Below are 12,525 nucleotides of genomic sequence, written 5' to 3'. Positions count from 1 at the left end.
ACCACTTTATCGGAACCCCACTGTCTCTTTCCATTATCACGGGTATCTATTTCCCTCTACTTAGAACATTTTCTATGGTTCCTCACCTTACTCTAAATAACCAGCCAGGCACCGATGAATTCAGAGGTGATAACACAAGTTGTTTATCTGGCACAAAGAATGTGCTACACAATTCAGAGACCAGCTAACAACTTTTTCCTCTCTTCTCCCATCCAGCTGCTGCTCTGCCAGAAACTCACCCCCTGACATTAGTCATTGCTGTAAGATATTGTCTCCATGCAAACATTAATTGTGAGGGGTGATTCCAATGAATCCTTTAGCATAGCGCGTGTCCCCAAAAATAAGACCTACCCCGAAAATAAGCCCCAGTTAAGATCGTCAGCCAGATGAATGCATTTAGTACTTTATGACGATGTTCTGGAAGATGACATTACTGTATTGATGAATACATGACTGTATTTGCCATTCAAATACAGTAAATTACATTACTGTATTTGAATAAATGTAGATTGCTGTACATGAAAAAAATAAGATATCCCCTGAAAATACGCCCTAATGCGTCTTTTGGAGCAAAAAATAATATAAGACCCGGTATTATTTTCGGGGAAACATGGCAGATATATAGACATTTATCATTTCTTCAATAGAGAATATGGGACAGGGAGTTTTTTCCTTTTAATATTTTTATTTTGCACTATAAACCCCCCACCACCACCACTAACCAGTAATATACTGCTTTTCTTCACATTTGTATGGATTTTAGGAAATTATTGTCTTTTCCCCTGGAGAAATAACCTACAGTCAAAAAGAAGTTAGTGCCACATTGTGAAATTTAGAAATCCCAGAAGTCAACAGCTTGAAGACAATCCCTGCAAACCCAGTGGCAGGGAAGAAAATAAGTGTCCCAAGACATAAGCACCTAGAAGGACAGCAAGATGGGGAACCAACGGTTTCAATTCCACTGACCCAAACAGTAGGTACTCTTTTTCTCTTGGCAGCCCCTGCCACTACCTCCAAGGGGTGATTTTTGATCTATGAACTGAAGAGCTCTTTTCAAATGACATAAGAATTGCTTTGAGGAGAGGAGAACAAGAAAGGTTCAAGTATGAATAAGAATCATACCAAAATCCAAAGTCAGGGAAGAGCCCACAGTGAAAAGGCAACATGGAAGTGTCATCATCTTGCTACTTCAACCAGTTGCTGCCATTGGACACAAGAGGGTGTCTCAAAAACATCTGGGGGTTCAAATCAGCATATACATCACGTCCCTACAAACCCAGTAGGGTTACTTTCCTGACTAGATGGAGATCCGCTTATGCCCTTATGCAGCACAGATACTGAGACTGTCAAAGTTAAAAAAAAATAAGGTGGAAGTGTGCTTCCATCCAAATGAATTGGCTTTGTAACTGCCTTTTCTCCTGCTCTAGCAATAGCTATCCCCACGTTGCTGCGTGTATTTATTACCTTACTATTGAAATGAAACGGTGCATTGAGGTGCAAGGACTGGGCAGTCCTGAAAGGGCAGGGGGTCATTAGCTCTGCCTGTGCTCTCATAATGGCTTGGCCTTCCTTCAGTCCCAAGAGAACATATCCCTGAGGTCAGTCATTACTTTGTTTGCGAGCCTGGTGACCACTTACTATCCCACAGGGGTGCATGACACAGTGGCATATATCTTCAGTACTGCATATGGAATGGAATGTCTGCGAGTTAAAGAAACAAAATCGCAGTTGTTCTTGGGGCTGGGCTGGTGCCCCTACCCCAGTTTTCGCAGGATGTAGCTGTGGCCATGGAGCTCCTGCTGGAGAGCCAACGCGCAGGCAGGGAATGTGCAGTCGGAACCCTGCACACCAGGGCTCAGTGTCTGAAAATGGGCTATGAATGAAGAGCTGACTGCCTCCTCCTGGCAGGAGGGAGCCTGGGTTTGGGCATGGAAGGCAGGATCTCAAATTCATACTGTAGGACCTGGCCTATGAAGCCCAAGTTGGGCAAGATCACAGTCCTTCTCTACTCGATGTCATCGAAGGCCTCCCTCACGTGGAACCGATTTGTCTTCATGAGGGAAGCCATGCAGATGGTAGGTGACGGGGGAGAGTCCCGCCTCACTGGGGACCAGGACCTTGCCTCCCTGTCCCTGACACAGTCAATTAAGTCTATTGCTTCTTGAAAGTGGGAGCTAGTGTCAGCCATGTGGCGTCTTCCACTGAGACCCAACTGTACTGCAGGTGGCGGGTATAGGCCTCGGAAGGCCTCCCACCAGACATTCTGTGCTGTGCTTTGCAGGTGAGCAGGACCTTGCACCTGGATGCAAGGCAGGCACTTCCGGGGGAGAGGACTGGAAGGAAGGGTTTCACCTGCGCAGCCTTGGTTTATGCCGGGCACTGGTTTTCCATCCTGGCTGGTGCGGGTTCTCTGGGTTTCAATCTTCTCTTGGGAAATGGGGTTTACAGCCATGCAATGCTCAAGAGATCCCGAGTAGAAAGTTTCACAACCCCGTTTGAGGAAGCCCACCCGGGGCAGGCGGGCTGGAAGGTGGGCACCACGACGCACGCCGAGCGCCCTCCCGGCGCGGCGCAGCCCAGCCTGCAGCCGCCGCCCCCTACAGCCACCGCGCCCCGCGGGGCAGCACGTCTCGCACCGCCACCGCGCTGCCGACGGGAGGGTGGCGCTCGGGAGCTGTGCACGCTGGAGGAGGCGAAGGCCAGGTAGGGTGGTGGTGCTGCCGCCGCGGACCCACCGCAGAGCCCTAGCCCTTAGCCCTCTTTCCCGCCCTGCACGTTGGCACCCCAGCAGCCGGGCCGGGGGTTTTGAGTGGGGCATGAGGATAACAAAACGTGCAGTATAACTGGAAACTGAATATAAGTAAGGCATGTGACTGGAAGAGCCAGATCAGATGGCTCATTAATATACTTTTGATGTGTTTTATAGTGGAAAACTCTGGCTCAGATATCAGAAGAGTTTGAGAGCTCCCCCTCAGAGATGAGTTAAGTCAGTCAGTCATTTCTCCACCCACCCCACCCCCTACAGAGAATCCAGATTTGAGGGTGCCCAGTGGTTAGCCTGTGTTTGGATCCAGCTCTGCTGCTACAGGTCCCCGATGAGAGGCCCATGGGACAGTCAGGATGACAGCCTCACCCCCGACACAGGTGTGTTTCCTTGGAACCCCATTGTGTGCCTGGACGTTCAACTTAAGTTGAATTCTTTCCCAGAAGTCCCTCAGGCCGTGTGACCGGTGCATCTACTCCCCTGGGAATAATCTTATTTACCATATAACGTTGTGAGGATGGAATGAGAGAATTCATGTAATGTCTCCAGCATAGACTTTGGTATAGTGGCAGCACTTAATAAATCAAAGAAATTTCATATATAATCAGATAGTATATAAATAAGTTATACTGTACAATTTATTAGAGAGTTGTCCCTCCTGAATCCAAGAGACACTTCCCACTGTGTGGTGTTTGCACAGGGCAGTGAACAGTGGTTTCAAGGGTCTCATGTGGCTTGTCCTTCTATGACCTGTACCCGTTTCAGAATTTGGCCTCCTCAGTTCTCTTGGCTTTCTCTCTTGCCAAATAGTTACCCTGGGAGGTGCCTCCGACTTCTTTCCTTCCTATCTGTCAACAAATCACAGGACTTGACTTTGTGAACCCATCAGGGAAATGTACAGTGTTTGGATCTTAGTGTGGGCTGTCCTTGAATTCATTTTACAGCTAATTTCCTTCATCTTCTTGGCAGTGGGACAGGTTCTTTTTTTTTTTTTTTGCTTAAAAAAACAACAACTATCAACTGTGGTCCATATCAAGTTGTCAAATATATGTAGGCTGATGATGGGTAGGAAATAACGTTTCACGATGACCATTTCCTCCTGTTCTTGAAACTTGTTTCATTTGATGACCTAACACGGACCAGTTCCTTTAGGGAGAGGAGTTAAGGGCCCCCTTTCTGGAATCATGACTGCAATTAAATGATGGGAGTACAAACTATAGGAAATATCAAGCAGGTTAGAGCAGAAACCCCCAAATCTCTCCCACCAGAAAGGCTTTCTGTTAGTTAGAACATATCGCTTGAACCTGGAGTAAATACCTATTTGAATGTTTTTCTGGAACTGATATTGGCGCTTGATGGGTTAAGAGTAAAACTTTATCATTCTCTCATCCACCGTAAAGGACTCAAGACAGAGATTTTATGCATTCTGAGTTTTTTCTATTTAAGTCTGTTTACTACCAGGACATTTGTTTTGTCAATCAGTCCGCACTAGGTAGCTAATAAGAGCAACACATTCTTGAGCTTACTCTGTGCCTGGCACTGTGTTAGGTGCTTGACATAGATTATGATGTTTAATTCCTGTGGTATGCCTAGGAAGTAGGTATCATGAACCCACTTGACTGAGGAGAAAACTGAGGCTCAGCCAGGTTAAGCTCAGCCAAAGTCACACAAAGGCTAGTAAAAGGCAGAACCCAAATCTCTTACTCCAACACCATTTGTTGTTGGTAATCTGCTCACTCTACTGCTTCTGTGTCAGCATTTTAATAAAAATGTTAGAAAAACCTATCCATTAGTTTTGTGAGTGTGTGAGTTGGGAAAACACTACCAACATTTTTAAAACTAAACTTTTAATTTTATGATAGTTTTAGATTTGCAGGATTATTGTGATGATAGTTCAGAGAGTACCTGTACTTCCACACCAGTTTCCTCTTTTTTAAACATCTTACATTAAATAAGTAGGATTTGTTAGTCACAATGAATAAACCAACACTGACACGTTAGTATTAACTAAAATCCATGGATTTTTCATATTTCCTCAGTTTTCCCCTTGAGTCCCTTTTCTGTCCCAGGATTCCATAGCTACATTCAGTAAGCAGGGCTCCCTTCTCAGGCCCTTAGCTGCGGCAGTTCCTCAGACTTTCCTTGTTTTGGGTGACCTTGACAGTTTTGAGGGTTGCTGGTCAGATATTTTGTAGAATGTCCTACAATTGGAATCTATTATAAACATTTCTGCAGATTTTTTGGAGGACATAAGTTTCAGCTCATTTGGATAAATACCTAGGAGTGCAATTGCTGAGTCATACGGTAAAACTGTTTTTAGTTTTGTAAGCAACTTCCAAACTGTCTTTCAAAGTGGCTGTAGCTTTTGCATTCCCATTCGCAGTGAATGAGTGTTCCCGTTGTTCCACAACCTAGGCAGCATTTGATGCAGTCAGTTTTTTTTTTGGATATAGTTATCCCAATAGTTGTGCAGTGGTATCTCATTGTGGTTTTCATTTGTAGTTCCCTAATAACAAATGTTGTTGAGCACCTTTTCATACGCTTATTTGCCATCTGTATATCTTCTCTGACGAGGTGTCTGTCTAGATCGTTTGCTCCCTTTTTATTCTGTTTCGTTTTATTATTATTATTGTTGCTTTTAAGAGTTCTTTTTGTGTGTGTTCTTTTTTAAAAATTTATTTTTCAATTACAGTTGACATAAAATATTAGTTTCAGGTGCACAACATAGTGAGTAGAAATTTATACACCTTATGAAATGACCAGTCTGATAAAAGAGTTCTTTATATTTTAGATATAAGTCCTTTATCAGATATGTGTTCTGGAAATATTTTCTTCCAGTCTGTGCTTTGTCTTTTCATTCTTTTAACAGTGTCTTTCACAGAGCAGAAGTTTTAACTTATTTATTTTTTTAATTTTTCATTGGAGAATATTGGGGAACAGTGTGTTTTTCCAGGACCCATCAGTTCCGTGTCAAGTCATTGTTTTCCATCTAGCTGTGGAAGGTGCAGCTCACTGGCCCATGTGGGAATTGAACCCGTGACCTTGGTGTTATGAGCACTGTGCTCTAACCACTGAGAAAACTGGCCACCCAAGTAGTTTTAATTTTAATGAAGTCTACTTTATTAATTTTCTCTTTCGTAGACTGTACTATTGGTGTCGTATTTAAAAACGCATCACCAAACCCAAGGTCATGTAGATTTTATGTTTTCTTTGGGAAATTGTTATAGTTTTCCGTTTTCCATTTAGGACTATCATCCATTCTGTGTAAGGTATAAGGTCTATGTCTAGGTCCATCATTTTGCTTATGGACACTTAGTTGTTCCAGCATTATATGTTGAAAAGCCAACGTTTATTTTTTTTTATTAGGAAAATATTTCTGTTCAGTTTGTGGAACAAGAGTCCCGTGTGAAGAAATCTTTGAGAACTCCAGCCCTGTCCCACTCATTGAGGTCTTCTCATAACCTCCATGTATTGTTTTTATTCACTCATCTTCCTGACAAATCAGATGTTATCTGTTGCTTACAGAAGAGAACTGCAAAGACTTTGTTTTTTCAGTAGCACAGGAGAGGATCTGGTATTTGTGTGTGTGTGTGTGTGTGTGTGTGTGTGTGTGTGTGTGTGTACGTGCGCACGCATGAACAACAAGGATGGTAAAGTCCATTCAGGAGAGGAATTTGTGGAGGAAGACGCATTGGTTGGAGAACTTCGACTTTAGCCTTAAAGATAGCAAACTCTTAAGACCGGAGAGAATCCAACATACTTTTTAGACAGAATTCACCTTTTAGGAAAAATATAGAATCATGCAACACACACACACACACACACACACACACACACACACACACACACACACACACACCCTTTTGTCCCAAGCCCTGGGGGAATCAGTCAGCTCTCCATGCCACAATCTTAGTTCTCAGGAAAGTGGGGGGCCCATTTTCATAACTGTGATGCATTACACATGCATCATTACAACATTAAACATGATAGAATATGAAATCAGCTGCATATTTCACAACCCCATTTACTCTGGACTGTGTGAAAATCACTACTGTTTTGTTTGACTTTTTTTTTTTTTTTGCTTTCTATGAATTAAAAATAAAGAAGAGTGCCATCTTGTGGGCATCTCTATTACTACCACAATCTCATCAGATTTTGATGCAAGGCCCTCAACCCTAGAGTCTTTCAGCTTATGCACATCTGCATGTATCAACTGAGGGCAACTGATCAAGGACCTCTCTTCAGTTCTTTTACCTACAGTGGCCTTTTATTTTCATAAATGAGAAAAAGTACTTCCTAATAATATATAAAGTTAGTCACAGAGGGGTACTAATACTGGCATTTATAATAAAAAATGGCACATTATCAGTTCCTTAATGTACTCTAATTCCATTTTACATAAGATGTTTGGTTGACAAGCCCCATAGTGCATGAGTGCACATGGAATGGGAATTCCAGAAATTTCCAGGGATGATTTTTTTAAAAGATATTGCATACAACATTATATAAGTTACACTATAGTTGTTCAACATTTATATACTCAAAGAAGTGCTCACCATGATAAGTCCAGCAGCCATCTGACACTGTACTATGCTATCACAATATTATTGACTATATTTCCCATGCTGTACATTACATCCCCATGAATTATATGTTTTATACCGGAAATTTGGACCTCATGTTACCCTTCACCTTTACCCCCCTTTTTTAATTTTTCAATTACAGTTGAAATTCAGTATTATTTTATATTAATTTCAGGTGTACAGCATAGTAGTTAGACATTTATATAATTTAAGAAGTGATCCCTCTGACTAGTCTAGTACTCACCTGGCTCTATACATAGTTATTACCATATTATTGACCACATTCCCTGTGCTTTACTTTACATCCTCATGACTATTTTGTAACTACCAATTTGTACTTCTTATTCCCTTAAACTTTTTCACCTACTCCCCCACGCCCCTTCCAACTATCACCCTGATAAATCTAGTACTCATCTGACACTATACATAGTTATTACAATATTATTGACTATATTCCTTATGCTGTACCCTACATCCCATGATTACTGTGTAACAACTAATTTATACTACTTAATCTTTTCCCCTTTTTTCTCCCACCCCCAACCCCATCCCATCTGGCAACCATTAAAATGTCTTCTGTATTTATGAGCTTGTTTCTGTTTTGTTTGCTAATTTTGTTCTTTAGATTCCACATACAGGTGAAATCACATTGCATCTGTCTTTCTCTGTTTGACACTCCACTCAACACAACACCCTCTAGGTCCATCCATGCCACTGCAGACGGTAGGAACCCCTTCCCTTCTATGGCTGAGCAATATTCCAATTGTATATATGTACCACCTATTTTTATCTATTCATCCATTGATAGACACCCAGGCTGCCTCCACATCTTGTCCATTGTAAACAATGCTGCAATGAACATATGGATGCACACGTCCCCTTGAAGTAATGTTTTGGGTTTCTTCAGATAAATACTCAGAAGTGGGATTACTGGGTCCTTCTTTGTCTCTTGGTATAGCCTTTGTTGTAAAGTTTATTTTGTCTGGTATAAGTATTGCTACCCCAGCTTTTTAAATTTTTTGTTTCCATTTTCATGAAATAACTTTTCCCATCACTTTATTTTCTGTTTGTTTGTATCTTTCGATCTTAAGTTAGTCTCTTGTAGGCAGCATATGTAAGGGATTTGTTTTCTTATCCACTCAGCTCTCCTATGTCTTTTGATTGGAGCATTTAATCCATTTACATTAAAAGTAATTGTTGATAGGTATGTAGCTATTGCCATTTTATTATGCATAATTTTGATTTTTTTTTCAGTCTTAAAGAAGTCCCTCTAACATTCCTTGTAATACTGGTTTGTTGGTGATGAACTCTTAGCTTTTTCTTGTCTGGGGAAGCTCTTTATCTGTCCTTCCATTTTAAATGATAGTCTTGCGGGGTCGAGTAATCTTGGTTAAAAGTTCTTGCTTTTCATCATATTGAATATTTTGTGCCAATCACTTCTGGCCTCCAAAGTTTCTATTGAAAAATCAGCTGGCAATCTTATGGGAGCTCCTTTATAAGTTACTAGTTGTCTTTCTCTTGCTGCTTTTAGGATTCTCTCTTTATCTTTAACCTTAGCCATTTTAATTATAATGTGCCTTGGTGGGGCCTGTTTGGGTTCATCTTGTTTGGGACTCTGTGCTTTCTGGACTTGTATGTCTATTTCCTTCACCAAGTTAGGACAATTTTCAGTCATTATTTCTTCAAATAGGTTCTCAATGCCTAGCTTTTTCTTTTCTTCTGGTATCGCTATGATGTGAATGTTGTTACACTTGATATTGTCCCAGAGGTCTCTTAAACTATCCTCATTATTTTTTATTCTTTTTTCCTTTTGCTGTTCTGATGCAGTGTTTTCTGCTACCTTGCCTTCAAAATTGCTGATTTGATCCTCTGCTTCGTCTAGTCTGCTGGTGCATTCTTTATTTCAGTTATTGTATTCTTCGCTTCTGCCTTTTTTTTTTTTTTTTATGGTTTCTGTGTTCCCTTTTATGTTTCCTATTTCTTTGTTGAAGTTCTCACTAAGTTCCTTGAGCATCCTTATAACCATTGTCTTGAATGCAATCTCTGGTATGTTGCTTGCCTCCATTTTAGTTAGTTCTTTTCCTGGAGTTTTCTCCTGTTCTTTTATTTGATACATATTTCTTTGTTTCCCCATTTTGGCTCCCTCCCTATGTTTGTTTCTATGTATTAGGTAGATCTGCTAGATCTCCCAGTCTTGGCCGGTTGGCCTTATGTAGTAGGTGCTCTGTGGGGCCGTGACTCAGTCTTCCTGGTCACCTGCTCTGGGTGCTTCAAGAGTGTCCCTTGTGTGGTTTTGTGTGCCCTCCTGTTATAGTTGAACCTTGGTTGCTATTGGCATGTCTGTGGGTGGGATTAACCCTCAGGCTGACTGTCTGTGGGGTTTGATCATGTCCACAGCTTAGGGGCTGCTTGCAGGGGAGGATGGGGAGGCCTTATCCCACTGAGTGGGATTCACCCCAGCGGGCTCTGGTGCCTGTTGAGACCACCCCTTGTGGGGCAAATTGGGTGGTGCTCTGCTGTGGTCTGAATCCAACCTCAGTATGTTGGTTCTTGGGCCTCTTAGGAAGGGCTCTGGTGCAGGCCCAGGCCACTCACTGCCTCTGACCAGCTGGGGACTACCTGGTAGGAGCTACAAAGTGATCCATGATTGGTCGCTGCCTGTGCTGGGCCTGGAGGCACATGGGAGGGGCCACACTGTGAACCAAGGATGGCTGCCACCAGTACTGGGCCTGGGGTAGCTCTGCAATAAGCCACGGCACCCTGAGGCCTGCTGCCACCTGCTGGCTTCCTTAAGGTTCAGCCTCTGGTAAAGCCTCGTGCAGTCCGTAGTTGGGTGTGGTAGGGTCTCAGGGTGTCATTAGAGTGGGAAGCGTTGTGGTCAGCAGCTTAATGTAGACTCAGGTTTGGTGCCAGTGCTGAGCATGGAGGCACTCAGCAAAAGCCTCAGAGCACACTGAGGCCAGTTGCTGCTGGCCTGGGACCCATAGACCTGGAGAGTTTTCCAAGAAAGAGTGCAATGAGGGAAGGGCTGGCTTCTTGTGAGAAGGTACCTCCTGTGTTGGGAGAGTTGGGTAGGGTGAGGTCCCAGCTGAGTCTACAGGGTGGAGCCCTGGAGCTCACCAGACTAATCAGATTCAGATTTGGCTTTAAGTGTAGGGGGCGGGTTCAACACAGGAAAGATGGCGCCTGCCTGCTGGCTGCCGGGGGGGCTGGGGGGGTGGACTCCACACAATGCTTATTGTCCTCAGCCCTCTCCCTGAAGCTACACACCTCAGCCTGCCCACCCTGCCCCACCGATATGCCTCTGATGCCCCTCAAGTCACTGTTCCTCTGCTGGAGCCCAAGATAAGTGCCGGTGAGTGAGTGAGTCTGTCCGCGGGCTGTTTAAGAAAATGTTTGGGTTTTCCGATGCCTTCTTTCCCACCTGGATGGTTGGAATCCCCACTGTTTTTCACAGCCAGATGTTGTGGAAGCTTCTCTTCCCAGCACCATTATTCCAGGCTGTGGAGCCTCTGTGGGGCTGGGGTCTGTCACTCCTCTGGGGGGAACCTCCCCAGCCAAGATATCCCTCCTGGTTCTCATGCACCACACACAGGTGTGGGGCCCATTCTATGTCTCTGTCCCTCCTACCAGTCTTGACATGGCTTCTTTATATTGTTAGTTATAAAGCATCTGTTCAGCTAGACTTTGGATCGTTCTCCAGGTTGAGTGTTCTATAATTTAGTTGTAATTTTAATGTGTCCACAGAAGGAAGCAGGTACAGTGTTTATTCTGCCATCTTGGATCTCCAGCCCAGGGAGGATGTTTTATATTGTGTTATATTGAGTTTGGTTGTGGTTTTCAATTGCTGCTAATCTTGTTTTAAAGAATATAATTGTCATTTTATTTATCATTGTGAGGAAAGAATCAAGACAAACAGAAAAGTTTTAGTAGCAGTTCAGAGACCACTGAGTTGTATTGTGGGCTAGAGGCCAATACACGGAGCTGGATGCCGGAAAGCAATTTGCCAAGATGGAGCCAAGGAGTTCATGCTAATTATAGCTGAGAGACTCCCTTCTAATCCTAGGTTTGCTGTGTTTTACCATGAGACCTTGGGCAAATCCCTACATCTTGCTGTTCATTTGTTTTTTTATCTGTAAAAGACAAGTTTGAAATCTATAATCTCCATGGTCCCTTTAAGACGTGAAATTTGGTGTATCAAAGAGAAGGCCACATTTCTCAATCCTTAACCCAGGTATTCTGGCCAAAATCAGGATTTATCACAAAGATTGTTATTTTTAGTGAAGGTTCTAGGTAGAGCGTTCTGAAGCGATAGAAATGGTTTATATTTTGCATAATTAACAAACTATGGATGTACTTGAGTAAAATTAATTACTCTCTTCAGTATTTTATCCTTACTTTGAATTCCTACAGCCCTAGTAGAAGGGGTATCAGAGAAAAGACACATTCACTTGCACTCAAGGACTGAGGCAGCTGGCCCTTTGCTCCTATGGGGATATATGTTGTCCTTGCAAATGGGTGCCGTCAACATCACAGAATTTTAAGACCTTTCAGGCAGTGATTGGTGACATGGTCCACCCAGCCTGTAGCAGCTACATCAACTTCATGCTATTGGTATCTGACAGTGGTGCTGATGGTAGGGAAAGGAACCATTCCTCCCATGGCCAGCTGAAGAACCTTCAGGGTTGGGTGTTGTTTCATGAAGACTTTCACTATCCCCAAGTCAGAAAGGAATATTGCTTTGCATTTGTGTATAATTTGTGTGTATATATTGTAAGAGCTTTCATACATTTAAGAACTCCCTTACATTCCTGGATGCTTGAGTGAATGCATTTTAAGGTGTTTTTGGAGAAGAGGAGAAGATCCAAACTCCAACAAGGTACTGGAAAGTTCAACTTCGAATTGCAGCTTATCTTTGTTAAAATTATACTACTGTGGGTTATCACATGTGCCTTTAAAACAACAAAGGAACAAGACAAACAAATGAAGAAACAAAAACTCATAGACACAGACAATAGGTTAGTGGTTACCAGAGGGTAAGGGGGGAGGTGGGTGGTAGATGAAAGTACAAAACGGATCAAATATATGGTGATAGAAGGAGAACTGACTCTGGGTGGTGAACACACAATATGATATATAGATGACGTATTACAGAATTGTACTCTTGAAACCTATGTA

At 42.8% G+C, this 12,525-nt stretch overlaps 1 pseudogene; it reads right to left on the bottom strand.

The window, feature by feature from the left end:
* Positions 1–1,754: 1,754 nt before the first annotated feature.
* LOC141570761 (dual specificity protein phosphatase 5 pseudogene) lies at positions 1,755–2,818 on the bottom strand (annotated as a pseudogene).
* Between the last annotated feature and the right edge of the window lie 9,707 nt (positions 2,819–12,525).

This window comes from Rhinolophus sinicus, chromosome 3 (genome assembly GCF_057876585.1).
Source record: "Rhinolophus sinicus isolate RSI-liver-muscle chromosome 3, RSI-T2T, whole genome shotgun sequence".
Classification (NCBI taxonomy): Eukaryota; Metazoa; Chordata; class Mammalia; order Chiroptera; family Rhinolophidae; genus Rhinolophus; species Rhinolophus sinicus.
Note: the sequence above shows the minus strand (reverse complement) of the source record. Positions and strands in the feature narration are given on the sequence as shown.